A 15,124-nucleotide genomic window follows, 5' to 3' on the forward strand; every position below is an offset into this window, starting at 1 on the left:
GCCCTGGGGCACTTATGATTGATGTATTTGAACTAGTGTGGCTGAAGTTGAGTGGGAAAGGGGGAGAATAGTAGCAGTAAGTACAGAGAAGTAGCCAGGGGCTTATTTTCTAGGGTCCTATAGGCCAATGTAACGATCCTAACTGCTATTCCATGCCATGAGGGAGGGTGGTTAACAGAAGACAGACTTTATTAGACTTAGGTTTTAAAATGATTACTTATCGAGGCACAATGCCCAGGAGTTTATAGTATAGTTGCTATCACTGTGCAGGCCGGCCATATGGAGATAAACTAGAATGGAGTTTATTGCTGTATACCCAGGGTACTCAATTATATTTGAGCCAAGAAGATGAGTGATAAACCTCAGGCTCTTGTAAATGTCTTTCTAGAATCTGCATTTGGTTTAAAGTTGCATTTGTACTTTTTAGGCATTACTAACATTTAGCACTGTCTCCAAGCAAGCATTTTCTGCTTTTGAAAACTTTTCCATGTGTGGGGTGGCAATTGTGCTGGATCTGTCCCTTCTACCCTCCAGATCCACAACCCCTCCTTGCTGCCTGTCCCAGGAGCCATTGCTATGGAGTAGTGCAATAGCCTCCTGGCCCTCTGGCTTCCAGGTAGATGGCCAATGGAAAGTTCTAGCACATAAAAGGGAGGGAGGAGAGGGAGATCAGGGTACTAATTCCCCTGGTCCCCTCTGTCCTCAACTATGTCTTAAGAGAAGGTCACAGCTTCTCTCCAGGCAGCCTGTTCTATACAACCCTGTCTCCTTTCACTTCTAGTAGCCTGTCTCCCCTTTAGGCCTATGAGTGGTGACAACGTCACTAAGGCCAGTCTCTAGTTTATGTGCTATCCCTTGTGTTTCCCTACATCCACCCCACTGTAAACAGACCCTTGGCGAATAAAACCTCCTCAAATAATCTTATTTTACATGTGCCATCTGTCCTTGGTGGGACTCTGAACCAATGTAGCAATACTGAATCTTTTAAAATTTAAACTAGGATATTTATTCATTTTTCCCTCTCCTATTTGTCCTCATTTCTCCCTTCCAAGCCTTATGACCTATGAAAGTAGAAGAATATGTATGGAGACATATACAGAATTTCAGGAGGTAATTTATTGAGGAGTTCAACTCTTTAAATTTGTAAACTTCACGTATAAACTTAAACTTCACAAATAAATGTCCACCTAAAGGTGCCTATTTGGGCATTAAAATCCATGAGAAACTGGCACATGGATCCTTATGTTAATTGGAGAGTATTGACTGTGACACCTGTTACCATCTTTCCTCCCCATTCCCTCCACCAAACCATTGAAAGTAAATTAGCACCTATCAAAATTTTACAACGAAATTTGAACAGGGGGCTAAAAGAAGTGAGCTGTACTTACATCTGAGGACAAAACTCTGAAGATGTGCAAAAGCGCTGGGAGTGGGGTGAGGGTTTGGGGATAAGCTTAGAATCCACGGCTTTGCAAACACATTTTCTAAATCCCTCCTGCAGTCAAATTTAACATTAGTAGATCTTTCTTGCCTGGTTCTTAGGCCTTTATATTTTTCTCTTAGTTTCCTAATTCCCTCTCCTCAGCCCCTTTTTTTTTTTGTCTTTTTCCAGAAAAGGGCATTATAGAAAAGATCTAATGGTCAAGATTTCAAGCATAGGGCATATTTCTACTTTTTTAAAAGAAAATTATTATACAATTTCTCTTGACTAAACAAAATCACTTGGACAAAGCCCAGTACTGGTCTAAGTAACTCCTTAGTCAACAATTATTGAAGGAATGGCAACATCTTTCCTAATAGAGGCCAATTTCACATCTGGCTTAAAAATGGCATTTGGCTTGCAGGCTGTGAAGCAGCCTTTTCTTATTCCCCAACAAAAGACTTGTGAAAACTGAGGAAAATGCAAAAAGGCTTAAACAACAGGAAGCCTAATGGGAATCATTCCCCGGATGGAGCTGGACCAAGAAAAATCTACAGAAAATTTCCCTCACTGCAAGCTCAAGCTTGGTGATGCCCAGAGTCAGCCAGATTAAAGGCGGGATGGAGAGCTGCTGAGAGCATGTGGTGGTTCTTTTGTAATATTATTAGGTAAGAACCATGATTCCTGTTACTCTGACTACATAACAAATTAGCTCAAAACCTAGTGGTTTCATACAATGGCACTCATTTATTATCTTTCACAATTTTTGTGGGTCAGGATTTCCAACAGGTCACCATAAGTTACAGCTTATCTCTGCTCTATGGTGTCTAGAGCTTCATAGGGAAGACTCAAAGACTGGGGGCTGGAATCACTTAAAGATCCATTTACTCATATTTCTGGTGGTTGATGCTGGCTCTTGAATGGAAGCCTCATTGAGGCTGTCAGCCCAATCATCATACAAAGGTATGAGCTTCCTTACAACATGGCGGCTGGATTCTAAGGGAGTACATCCCAAGAGAGAAAAAGAGGTAGGCAGAAGTTGTATTGTCTCTTATAATCTGGTCTTGGAAATCACGCAGTGTCATTTCCTTCACATTTTTTTGGGCGAAACACTTATAAGGTTCTGCTCAGGTTCAAAGAGAGGGAACACAGATCCCCACTGCTGGATGGAGGAGTGTTGCCATACCTTGTAAGAAATCATGTGGGATTCGATTTGTCATCTTTGGAAAATACAACCTGCCAAGATGGAGCCTCCCAGGTTAGATGGCCTGGGTTGGAATTCTTGCTGTGCTGCTTACTAACTGTTTGACCTTGGGCTGGTCAATTACTTGAACTCTCTGTTCCTCAGTTTCCTCATAGGGTTGATAAGAAGATTCAATGAGTTAACAATAAGCAATTAGAATATTAATTGGCACATATTTAATGCTAAAAAACATTAGGTCTTATTAGGCAATGTAGCAGGGGGTTGCTCTGTCCTCAACGCCCACATCATCTAGTAGGAAGGAAGGGTCTTTAGCATAATAACAAGTTAAGTTACACTGTGAGAGATGACTGGTACTGGAAAAAGGGGGAGAAAGTTGTTAGTCTTATACATTTTCTCTTCCAAAGAATCTGAAACCCTTACGCCTGGTCCCTGTCCCTTGGAGGGCTGTAGAAACTGCTGACTGCAGGAAAAATACAATGTGCTACAGATAAGGGCTCCCAAGTTAGAGGATCTAGGTTAGAATATACACTCTGTTACTAAGTATAGGACAGTAGCAGTTTGCAGGACAGAAGATGAAGCTGAGATCTGTGAAGAGGAGGGCAGACGATGGGAGGGGAAACAGAAAAAAGGAAGACTTCCCACATCTCTGCACCTCATTTTGTATGGTCCAAAAGGCAACACAGTAGGACCCTGTGTTCATAACATCCTACTAACGAGATTGGTTTCTTATGGACCTAATGGCTGTGCTCACCTGCTTTCTAGACATTATGGACATAGGGAAGTTGCCTGTTTGTTTACTTGTCTGTCCAGAGGAAAACGCACCAAAATAGTAATACTGGTTTTCCTGGGTGGTGAGATTAAAAGTGATTTTTTAAAACAAACTTTTCCAAATCTTCTATCATTTCATAATTCAAATAAATGTTAGGGAAAAAATGACTTCCTGATCCATAGCAGTTGTGCTTCCACGTCAATAATGCTTCTGAATATCAATTACCACCAACACACTCTCGCCAGCATTTTAATGGCAGGAAATAAGCTGAACCAACTTCTGTAGCTTGCTTTCTTCAAAAGAGAGGAAAGTTGGCAGAGTTTGTCTTGAACCTAAATCTGCAGAATCCCCCAGATGGGTTGACTTATAGGATAGTGAAGAGATCTGTCTGCTCATGGCCCAGGGTGGACCGATCCTACTCACTGGCTGCCTCAAAAACCCAAGGCCCCTCCAGGTTCACTTGTGGACATTAATTAAAGAATCCAATGAGTTTCCCAGTGACCCAATTCCCCGGGATTTGAACATGGTTTCTGCTATTTCAATTGAAACCACTGTAGCTCACAAAAACACAGGCCAGGGGGAGGCAGAGCCCAGCCCAGTGCACCCCCACCCCTCCTCTCTATTGCCTTACAGCACACCCAGAGGTCTTTAGGGAGCGGGAAGTACAATAAGAAAACACCTGTGAATTCCTTGCAGAATTTCCCCCATGGCTACATTCCGCCCTTTCCTCTCTTACAAAAGATTCCATTTGCTCCATCTCTGACCCCAGGGCATGGACAAATGGATGGAGGCCCCTGCTCTTGGCTGTGTTCCCTGCACCAATTAATCACTGTACCCCAGCCTGACAGGCCCCACTCACTCTTCACTGTAGCTCATCCTCTGCTGTTCCGGTGATTACTCTAAGGCCTTCCCCAGATGCAAGAATTTGTCAATGTTTTTTTTCTTCCCTATTGCTCCAACTCTTGTGCTGGCTACTGCACAGACAGGGGTCATGGTTCCCTCCCACAGAGCGGACTGTGGTAGTAAGGAACCCTAAGGATCCTATTTGAGTCCAGGCTCTGTTACCCACTTGCTTCGCCATCTTGGATGTGTCACTTGACCTCCCTAAACTTCTTCATCCTTGGAAAGATTCATTCCAATTGATTCTAATGCACACTCAAGTCTGAGAACTTCTTGATTAAGGGAAATTGCATCTATTATTATTATTCTTGTTTGGAGAAGCAGAGCTCTTGTCTGGACAGCTTGGAGAATGGGCATGAAACCACCTATATTAAAATAATGTAAGGCCATAAGGCAGGAATAGTGATAAAAGTCTGCTTTCTATAGAAGTATAGAAGTATAGCTAAAAGTTAACCAGCCATTGTTCCCTAACTTCCCTACTGCTGTAATTGCTTACTGCTTACGTAACCTTGACAGGTGCCAGATTTGTGACTTCCACAAGCACTTCCACAGATAACATTGCTATTGTAAAACCTAAGACTGGTCTTTGAGATATCTTCCATACTCTGCATTCAGTGGGGGCGGGAGAGGACCAACCAATGTCAACTGGACTGTGGCTATGTATGGGAACCAATCCAAAAAGTCCTGTGACCTCCTATTCAGGAACTGTCCCAGCCAAGAGGACAATTTCTGCCTCCCAACTCTATGAGTTCATTCCCAGCCAATCAGTAGGCCCAATTCCCTAGCCCTTTGTTCACCAAACCACCTTTAAAAATCCGAGACCCAAATTCTCAGGGAGGTGGATTTGAAAAATTTCTTCCATCTCCTAACCTGGTGCCTTAACAATATTAAAACCTTTCTCCACTGCAACTCCTACTGTCTTAGTACACCGGCCTTTATCTAGTGGCAGGCAAGGGACCCAGTTCAGTAGTAACAGGCATAGAATCTTCTGAAAACTTTTCAGCTTAATTATTACCTGAGCCCACATAAAATACACCAGAATCTATACTCTAAGGGGACCCTGTAAATTTCTTCTCAAACATCTATCATAACTAGGACAGTTGGGAAATAAATATCTCCACTTAAGGTAGAATCCCAGTTCTATTGTCAACTTGGCTCCACAGGGACCCTTCCAGGAGTCAAAAGGAGAAGCCCTCACACATAAGTAAGCAAACCACCAACAGCCTGTGCCCAGCATCCCACCACAGAGATACATTTTGAAGTGTCAGGAGAGTGACACCCCAAACCTGAGATACTCCAGATGGTGAGGGTTGGTTGGGGGAAAGCAAAGGAGACAAAGGGTGGAAGGGAAGTAGACTGTACCATGAGAAACCTCATATCATTTTGGTGACCCTTTTTCTTTCCCAGGCACAAAGAGCCCAATTCAGGGATCTGTTACTCAGGGACTCAGGCCTGCCTGATGATTTCTGGTCTCAGAGGCAGGGCCGATGGAGCAGATAAAAACATTGCAGATTGTGCAACTTGTAAGGAGATGATGCCTGGCTCATTCTGCAAAAGTATTTCTTTCTCTACTCAAGACCTTGATGCGGGTGGGGAGCAGAGGGGAGAAGAGATTTTTGTCTTCCCAGAAAAAGATGGAGACGGAATGGGCAAAAATGATTTCACTCAGGAGGAACCAATAATTTGAGAAGACACTTGCCCTGCGCAGGAGATGGTGGGGAAATTGAGTGTGTATGGTCGGTAGAGGGGGACACAGAAGAATACCGGGAAGCAGTTTTCTCAAACACCCATTTCTTGAAGGTTTCAGCAGGCTTCTGGGAACGTCTGGCGCCTTCTCCATATGACAGAACCAAGAGTATTTTGAGGGGATGGTTCTGGAACCATTTCAATGCTTTTATTGGTGCAGATATTTACAGATTTCTTCTCCAGCTGCCAGGGATGTTAAACCCTAGGGAATGCACGCCATGTGGCAGGAGTGTGGAGCCACGTGAGCGGAGCCCTCGTGTAGGTGCCTGATGTACACCGGACACCAGCTCCACTTTCCTCTCCCCCCCAACAGCCCCTTCTTTCCACCTGCAGACTGTCCTACTCTGCAGAGAGGATCTAGGTGACTTTTTTGGGGGAGAGGGGGTTTGATTTCTTCTATTTTCTTTAAATCCACACAAGCTGGGCTCAGTTCCCGGGTTCCTTCTGAAGAACATGTGCTAAACACTTGGTCCTCCCAAGTGGTTTCCTGCTTTTTGTACATTCTGGGGAGAAATAGAGCCTAAATCAGGGGAGAGCAAACTTTGGCCTCCGGGCCAAATTCTATTGCTGCCTATTTCAGTAAATAAAGTTTTATTGGAACACAGCCATACCCATTTATTTACTTGTTGTCTATGGCTGCTTTTTAGCTACAAAGGCAGAGTTGAGCAGTTGCAACAGAGATTTTATGGCTTTCAAAGGTGAAAGTGTTTTCTATCTGGCCCTTTCCAGAAAAATTTTTCCAACCCTCGGCTTAAATAGAGGAGGCATGGGTCAGAGCAGTTGAAAAACAGAAGATGCAAAGAGTTAAGGGAGGAGAGCTGCATTTCTGATCTCAAGAGCAGAAAAGCAAGAGAAATAGCTTGTAGTTGGCAATACAATTAGGAACATGGACTGAGTAGTTTCCATGTGCCTAACCATGGCACTAAGCGCTTTACCTACATTTTCTCTTCTTAATGCTACAAGGGAGGTACTATTATTATTCCCATTTTACAGCTGAGAAAAGGCCTGGAGATGTTGAGCCATTTGCCCTGGGCATCCAGCTAGTAGGTGGTAGAGTGAGCATTAGAATCCTGGGGTGATTCCGGAGCCCAAAGTCTTGGCTGTGAGGCCATCCTGCTGACTGGCTCCATGTCATAAGAAACATGGAAACAGCTGTGTCCTCAACTGCTCAGATCAGGGGTCTCCTAAGTCTTTGCATGGGTAGGTGATGGCAATAGGATTGGAGGAAATTTGGATTCCTTAGATCTTCAATGGGCCTCTGAAGCTGCACTGAAAATGTGCTGGTGGGGGGCGGGTGGGGGGCGAGTGGGGGGAGGGTGGGGTGGCCTTCACTGCCCAGCTGTTGCTTCCCTGAAGAAGAGGAAACGCTAATCTTGCCAGTCACGTTGCTTTTCACTACTTGAAAATTTGGTAAGAGATGAGGTTGGAACATCCAAAATTTAACCCCCAAATTGGCATAATAAATAACTCTTTTTCATGTTTCTGTACGGCCTTTCATCCAAAACTCTCAGACAATTTCACAAGCAGTTACTATTTACTATTAGATTACTCCCTCAGGGCCTATAATGGAGTGTGGCTGCTTGGAGTCCCTTTAAATTGTATAATTTTCTCCTGGCTCTTTCTGGCTAAAGCAAGCACTTTCACTAATATTTGAAAGAAAAAAATGTTGTGAACCAAATATCTCTTTTTGTTTGGATTGGCATTTACCTAAATTAGTACTTCAGGCGCAGCCTGTTCAAAAGACTGTTGTTTATGCTACTGGGCACAGTTAAAAGAAAGAAAAAAAATACCCCCAAGGGCAGACTATGATATTATAAAAGCACAATAGCACTCAATTCACAATCTCCTTGTCAGGACTGATGAGTGCAGATACCCAACACTTTTAGCTCAGTGTTGGCTGCGGTGAGGGGGGTTCCACGCTCAGCTATTCTTTAATGAGGAAGTCGGATACCTTCAGGTCCACCACCCAATAATTTCATGTAAAAGTGGCCATTTAAAGTGTCCCATTTCAGTGCCAGCTCCGTGTGATGAGCTGTATCAATGGCCTCTGAAGAGTGGGGTGTGAAGAGCAGAACTTCTGATTTATATTTTTTTTTAATCTTATCCTGTTTAACTATTCTTGGTATATGCTTTATACTATCATGTCATTCAGTAACACAGGACTATGATTAATCAACAGATATTCAACACGTTTTAAATGCAGGAGCCAATGGATGAAACTCACCACTTTCCATTCCTTATCTCAGCATTTGACAGCACTAGACCCTCAAGGGTTGCAAACTGGATGCAACCCTTGCATCCAGGGTGGGGAGACCACCCACTCCGGCCAAATGTCACCATGTGGAAATGAGGACCTGGGTTGGCCTAATCTTAGGTTTTTTCAAAAGAAGCTGAAAAGTTAATTTTTATGTGAAATCTTGTGATGTATGTGTGAAATCTTACTATATTTAAATATAGGAAACTTTTAGAAAAGCAACACTGTGCTGGCCAAAAAATCTCTACATCTGTAGGCCAGATTTGGGCCATGGACCACCAGTTTGCAACCTCTACCCTGAATGTTATAACAAAAAGATTTCTGTGGTTAAATAAATTTGCAAGATGCAACAGAATGGGGCCCTTCGTAGAGATTCTTAATGAAGGTCAGTATATTAAATGCTCTCAGAAGGAATGCAAGGAGGGAGCCTGTTTGGCTTTGTTTGAATGACCGCCTCCCAAAATCATCAGCCTGTGGGCCTTCTGTGCGCCCCATATTCCAACAACCTGTGGGAATGTGGGTGTTAAGACTGGGAAACGCTGCACAGTCCTTAATCCTGCCAAAAAGTGTGTAAGGCAGGTACTGCTATTATTATTCCCATTTTATACGAAAACAATTGAGGATCTGAGAGGTTAAGAAAATCGCTCCGGGTCCTACAGCTCGTGAGGGACAGATGCCATCTCTGACGTTAAAGCTGAAATGGTTTCTATTATAGTACATTTCATAACTAAAGCCTCCTCCCCCACAAAAGAGCCTGTGGATTTTGCTGTGGATTTTGGTTTCTTATGTGACTGGTGCAATAACAATTTTAGGATTCAGAATGCTTTTGGTAGGATTGTTTTTAAAAAACCATATTCCATAGAAATATATCAAATGGCACCAGTTCCAGCAGCCACAAGGGCACAGGGGTCTCATAATGTAGCCACAGGCTCTGATTAATATCATGTCCCAGGAGCTTTAGTGGCTCCTCTCCCTGACGCCTCGCCCTGCCCTGGGTGATCTGAGGCTCCCCTGCCCCTCCCTGCTCCCTCCTTCCTTGCACTCATCACCTTTCCCCACCCTACGCCAGCCCTGGCTCAGCTTGGCCTTGGCGCGCTTCCTCTGTACCCGACCAGTGGCAGCTGGAGGGTGGGGAGGTCAGGGCCTCAGACGAACAGGGAGGTCCAGGGGACCTTGTGTGGGATGAGACCCTGGCACTGGGGTGAGGGAGGCCCGGTTCCTGGCCTGGCCCCTCTCGTTCCATTTGGACACCAGATGCAGAGCGAGTACTGCCATTTGTATGGGCTTGAGCCAAACCCCATTCTCAGGAGTGAGGCATCCCTGCTGGGTCTTAAACGCCCCACAGAGGATCCTGCATCCCCAAAGGGGAATTCACCCCTCCCTTGGCAATCACATCCAGGCTTTACTAACCACCCTTCATGGGGGCAAGTTCATCCCCAGCTCCGACAGAAACTCTCCCCACTGTGGTTCTTCTCACTGTCTCTCCAGAGGCCCAGGACGGATGGAAGTCACTGCCCTCAACGTATCAACCTCTGATAAACTTGAGGGCAAGTAAACAGAGCGGAGTAGCTGAGAGCATCAGACAGAACTAAGTTTGAGTCCCAAAGCATTAACTAGCTGTGTGACCTTGGGCAAGTTATTTAACATCTCTGTACCTCAGTTTCTTCATCTGTAAAACGGGGTAAAACACAGTACCTCAAATAGAAATTAAAGCATACATCCATACAAGAACTTGCACATAAATATTCATAGCAGCATTATTCATAACAGCTGAAAAGTGGAACCAACGCAAACGTCCATCAGGTGAAGATGGATAAACAAAATGTGAATATCCATACCAGCACCATTATTTAGCCATAAAAAACGATGATGCACTGATACATGCTCCAACATAGATGATTCTGGAAACATGCTCAGTGAAAGAAGCTGGCCACAAAAAACACATATTGTATAATTCTATTTCTATGAAATGTCCAGAATAAACAAATCTATAGAGCCAGGAAGCAGATTAGGGTTGTCTAGGGCTAGAGGGAGCGGGGAATGGGCAGTGACTGCCATGGGTCCAGAGTTTCCTTTTGAGGTGATGGAAATGTTCTAAAATTGATTGTGGTGATAGCTGCAAACTCCATGAATACACTAAAAAACACAATGGGTGACTTGTATGGTATGCGAGTTATGTCTCAAAAAAACTAATTTTTTTAAAAAAGGAGAAAAAAATTCCATAGTGTCTACAACATAGGGGTTATTGTCAAAATTAAATAATACAATGCCTCTAAAATGTTTTGTACTGTGCCTGATAAGCACTCAATAAATGTTGTCTTCAACAGCAATATCAGTAATAATAAAAATAGTTAGGTTTATATCATATATTATATTATCAAATAAAACAATAATTATGATATAGATTATGATATGTAACTATATGTTAAAACTGTATTATCATACAGTAATAATTATAAAAATAATAATGATTATTTTCACCCCCCGTCTCCTTCTCCTCTTAAAACTTTGTGATTTTGGAATGGACCTCCAATTTTTTTTTTTTTTTTTTTTTTGAGACAGAGTCTCACTCTGTTGCCCGGGCTAGAGTGCTGTGGCATCAGCCCAGCTCACAGCAACCTCAAACACCTGGGCTCAAGCAATCCTCCTGCCTCAGCCTCCCGAGTAGATGGGACTACAGGCATGTGCCACCAAGCCTGGCTAATTTTTTCTATATATTTTTAGTTGTCCAGCTAATTTCCTTGTATTTTTAATAGAGACAGGGTCTTGCTCTTGCTCAGCCTGGTCTCAAACTCCTGACCTTGAGCCATCCTCCCACCTCCCAGAGTGCTAGGATTACAGGCGTGAGCCACCGTGCCTGGCCTGGACCTCCAATTTTTATCATTATCAGTATTATTTCTGAACATTCTGAATATTAGGTTATACATGTTATGATGTATATATACATAATATATACTATATTATCATAACTATAATATATATAGTTATAGGATTATTGCTATACATTATCATATAATAATACATATTACATGCTATATTATGGTTTATAATACATTAAATTGTATATTATATATTACAATTATTCTGAAATATTATATTAGCAGTAGTGTTCACCCGGTGACTCCTCTTTCTTTTTAACATTTCTGAATTTGGAATGGTTTCCCCAATTCTTTGAACATTTCTTGGCCCCTGATATATTTGGAAAGAAAATAGCTCTGAATTTGGAGAAATTAAATTACAATAATGACTCTAATTCAACTGTCTCAAGTAGTTCAAGCCAGAAAATGGAAAAAATACCCCAGGGCACTCCTACAGCCACTCCTCGGAGCCCTGTGGGTGACAGACCCCCCCCATGAAGGGTGCAGTGACGCCCCAGGGCCCTGGGCTCTTCCTGGAGGCCCAGCGCAAGGGGTGGGGGGACTCCAGGAACGGTCCTGCTACCCGGCAGCGAAAGGGCCAGCTTCTTCCCAGCCCCCTCTGGAAATCCCTGCTGCCTTCTGAAAGGGGATCTGGGGGACTTCAGGTCCCAGATCTGGGAAGCACAGAAGTGCTGCCACGCAGGTGTCCCATTTTCATTAAATTGGCAAATCAGAGCACCTACTCCATCTGATAACAAAGACGTCATTGAAACTGGGCGTCCTCCTTCTGTGGCCAAGCAGGGGAGAAGACAACGATTTCCCCAGGATGTGTTCACCGCCTGGCTTCCCCACTGAGCACGCTGGAACGATTCCGTCATGGGTGAATGCAGGACTTCTGAGAGGCCCCAGCTGGGGCGAGTTGCTGCAATGTCAGGACTGTTTCCCCCAGTGTGGGCCGAGGCCTTCTGCAAGGAGCAACAACAGCACCCCTGATCCCCACAGCTTGACGCAGTCAGTGTAGTTTTCAAAAACAGAACTCAAAGGGCATTCTCGTAGAGAAATGTCGGCTGGACCTGAAATTCTCCTGCAGCCTCAGTTCCCTAAGGCCCTGCTAGCCAGAGACCTGAAGGTGGATTGCTATTCATTTTCATTCTTTTCATTTGCTATTTGCTAGACAAACCTCCTTGTTCATGTGTCATCTCAACCAATTAGGATGAAATAAATAAATAGCCTTATTTTGCAGGTATCTTTGGGATGCTTGCAGGTTGTACCTGGCATGGTAACAACTTTCCTATAATGAAACGTGTGTGTGTGTGTGTGTATGTTTTTGAGGAAAGAGCGAATACATTTATGAAAGTTTTTTTCAGAAAGACTGCTAGAAGCAAACTCATTTAGAGGAAAAGACTTAGAGAATTTGATGCACAGAATATCAGAGCAGGACTATGCAGCTATGGTGAGGGCCACAGGTAGCCCCTACTGCTCCTCTGTGTGAGTGCGAAAACATCGCCATGTCCCAGCACAAGGCTGCTGAGTGGAGGGTGGGCTGGACTTAGTTCCTTACTCGCCCCATCAGCTGGGCATTGACCTGCTTAGAGTAATGGTAGGATAAAAAGTGACAAATTTCACGTGAGTCAGATCACATTTTAAATGTGTTTCCAGTAACTTATACTTTAACAAATTTCAGGATAAAATTTGCTTTGAACCTAAAAATAAAAATCCTTTTTGTCAAGTGAATAAACATCTCCCAGTTTGACCTATTGTATGTGCTTGGATTTAAGTATAGGCGGTTTTCTGAGAATAGCTTCACTGTGTTTCCTAAAGAATTAGTTTTGTGGGACCTAATATGTTCTTTGAGATCATTTTTCTCAATCATGACCCAAGAAAGAAGAATTTATGTCCTGCTAATGGTACATAAGCAGATATTGAGACGTGTGTCCTTGAGGGATTGCCTTCTTTGGTGGTTTCACCACCCAGATGCCAGTATCTCTCGGTAATAAGATCAACAACCATGTAAATCCCATCCTTTTTCTTGCTTGGTGTTTAATATCTGTGTATTCTTCAATTAGTTGCATTCAATTCACTTACATAGTTGCTGAACCGAATGGAAAATGTGGACTTGTTTGGTGCTGGGAGCAGCAGGCAGCTTACATTCTTGGGTGTGTGCTTGCTCTGAAGCCAAGGTGGAATCTAGGACAGGGGTCACAATAGGCCTGAGAGATCTTGTGAATACCAATAAATATCTCCAAACAGACACTCAGAAAGCAGGGAATATTTGTCCGCTTGTTTTGAAGGTGGGAAAAATTCCATGAGAGGGCTTCTGAGGCCAAGGGAAGAGGGAGAGTGACAAGAGATGCTGCCAACAGCAATCTTTCTGCTCTTTCTTCATGCTCACACCTGGACTGTGAAATCCAGGCAAGGAACTTATTATGTAGCTAAAGACATTTCCAGTGAGCCTGATATAACTAGCTTTCTTATAAGTCAGAATTTGATATACAAATAACGGATGTCAATTTTTATTTGGCATTTACTGTGCAGCAGGCACTGGTAAAAGCATTATCTTGTCAGCTCTCACAATCAGCCGATGAAATAGGCACCATTGTTATCCCCATTTTACGGATGAGGAAGCGAAACACAGAGAAGTTAAGTTACTTGCTTTAGGTCACAGAGCAGAGCCATTACTTGAACTCACGTCTCTCAGGAAGCTGTCTTAACTAACCCCTATGATGGTTAATCTTACGTATCAACTTGACTGGGCCACAGGGTGCCCAGATACCTGATTAAATACTATTTTGGGGTGTGCCTGTGTGGATGTTTCCAGAAGAGATTAGCATTTAAATTGGGAGCTGAGTAAAGCAGATTGCTCTCCTGGGTGTGGGTGGGCACTGCCCAGTCTATTCAGGCCTGAATACAGCAAAAAGGCAGAAGGAGGGGAATTCTCTCTGCTTGAGTTCACAAGCTGGGACACTTCTGCCCTAAGAACGGTTCTCCTGGTTCTCAAGCCATTGAACTTAGACTGGAACTATATCACCAGCTTTCCTAGGTCTCCAGCTTGCCAGTGGCAGGTGTGGGGACATCTCAGCCTCTATCACTAAGTTAGTTCTTCATAATAAATCTCTCTCTATCATCTATCTACCTATCTACCCTTCTATCTCCTAGTGGTTCAGTTTCTCCCGAGAACCCTAACTAATACAACCGCCATGCTAGATTACCTCCCGCTGGATGTACTGAGCCTTCAGTAAGAGAGGGTGCACTTGAACACTATACTCTCCAGGCTGCAGAAGGTCTGAATGACAAATTCAGTCGATTGCAGTCAATGTGAATTTGATACTATGTGGCCTCCTTGTCGTTCAGACTTAACTACATGGGCCAATTTGCTTGGTGAATTGGTAAAAAGAAATTCTCAGCTCCATATAATAACAATTTAAGTCTTAAAAACACCTCCCAAGAATTCCCTGAAGGACTTCCAACATCAACATTGGAGATGATGTCCAGAAGAACACAGGGAAAATTAAAATCTGTGTGGAGAATGGAGAAAAGCATACAGATAATATCTACCTAGCATGCATAAGAATGTTGTGGCCATCCTGCATAAAAATAAACATAAGACATACATGGGACCCACCTTCCATTCACTCACTCATTCACTGATTCAGCAGTTCTTTACTGAATCCCTAGCATGTGCTCAATATCATTAAGAGACAGCAGAGCATGGCAGGTAAGAACATAGACTCTGGAGCCAGGGTGCTTGGGTTAGAAACCCAGCTCTGCGACTTATTGTCTGTATGACCTTGGGCACATTACTTAATGTTATAGTGCCTCAATTTTCTCATCTGTAAAGTGGGACTAACTCTCCCCATTACTCTCAACTGCCTAAATCATAGTGAGGATTAAACGAATTACTACTGAGTTAACATATGTAATGTAGTTAGAATTAGGCATGGCCCATTGTAGTCCTCCCCGTTATTACACAACA

The sequence above is a fragment of the Eulemur rufifrons genome, chromosome 7 (genome assembly GCF_041146395.1).
Source record: "Eulemur rufifrons isolate Redbay chromosome 7, OSU_ERuf_1, whole genome shotgun sequence".
NCBI lineage: Eukaryota > Metazoa > Chordata > Mammalia > Primates > Lemuridae > Eulemur > Eulemur rufifrons.